This window comes from Etheostoma spectabile, chromosome 6, assembly GCF_008692095.1.
Source record: "Etheostoma spectabile isolate EspeVRDwgs_2016 chromosome 6, UIUC_Espe_1.0, whole genome shotgun sequence".
Classification (NCBI taxonomy): domain Eukaryota; kingdom Metazoa; phylum Chordata; class Actinopteri; order Perciformes; family Percidae; genus Etheostoma; species Etheostoma spectabile.
This window is the reverse complement of record NC_045738.1, coordinates 12425884-12427196: the sequence shown is the minus strand read 5'-3', so window position 1 is coordinate 12427196 and position 1313 is coordinate 12425884. Positions and strand designations below refer to the sequence as shown.

Here is a 1313-nt window from a genome sequence, read left to right as displayed (position 1 = left end):
CCCCCTTGTTTTCACTTTTTTTTGATTAGCCCAACCCACTGGAGACGGATTGAAGAAAGTACTAGAAGGCCTTGATCTGGTGGTTTGCTGAACATTCATTTAATTGTGAGCACTTAATTTACAGTCAGTCCTCTACCATGTCAAAGACATCGGCAGTGGTGCAACGGTTTACAAAAATACCGTAGTTAACAGAAAAAAGTTGAACGCAAAGTTAGCAAGCAACGGTTTGCATATCACAGCTTGACTACAAACATGGCATATCACCTAAAAACAGTACGCTAACTTGTCTGCATTAGGTTACCCCTTTTGTTTTGAGTAGGCTATATGAATTGGCATATTTCAATGTTTTAGTTTAATAATCGTTTTATAACTGCAGGTGCTTTACCACAAAGACGGTAGCATCCCCAAAACACACTCAGACCACGCTGGATGTTAAGCCCCCTCAACAGTACAATGGACCTAACCACAGCACACTGGAATGCACTAGAAAACATCAAAAATGTGCTGAAACCAATGAAAACCCTGACCGAGCTGCTGTGAGGAGGACAACATGTCCCTGTCTGCGAAAGTACCAATGCTGGCAAACTTAAAGAAACGTCACCTTGCCATCATAGATGATGACACTCTAACAGTGTATACATTACAGCTGCAGTAATAGACCTTAGTTTAAAGCAGCTGTCTTTTCTGGATGATGCCAAACAAGACGAGGCCTATACAGTAGTTGCACAGTTGGCAGACCGACTGAGTGCACTCAGCGCAGCCACAGGCACAGGCAAACCTGGAGGTAAGAAGCAGTATGTGTCAAAAAACAGAAAACCGGCAAAGAGAAGGAGATTGCTATGCTGTTGTGCAGAGATGAGGAAGATCTGGTTTCTACAGAATCAGGTGGGAGAAGCACAGAATAAAATGAAAAACTATCTTCAGGACAGAACCAAAATTGACTCTGGACCATTGGGGTGGTATCAAAAAACCAAGACAGATACCCGAGCCTGGCCCGAGTTGCAAAGCAACTGCTCTGTATCCTTGCAACATCCACGCCTTCTGAACGCATTTTCTCCAATGCAGGAATTATTGTCAATAAAGCAAAAAGCTGTCTCCTTACAAAGAACGAGGATTTGCTAGTGTTTCTTGCATACAACACAAAAAAGTGTGGATAGTTTGTGGACACTGACTGTAGTCTCTGTGAGTTTGTCATTGTTTTGACATTATTTCATTTTGGACATTAATAACAGTTTATAATTGAAAGACTTGTTGATTTGGGCATTTGATTTATTAGGGTTAGTGTTTTATGTTTATTTATAATTAATTTAGGC

The 1313-nt window shown here is 41.1% G+C and overlaps 1 protein-coding gene across 1 annotated transcript in view; it reads right to left on the bottom strand.

The window, feature by feature from the left end:
* Positions 1 to 1313, bottom strand: part of trim35-28 (tripartite motif containing 35-28) — a 7580-nt gene that overhangs the window by 1873 nt on the left and 4394 nt on the right. The gene's annotated exons all lie outside the window — the stretch shown is intronic.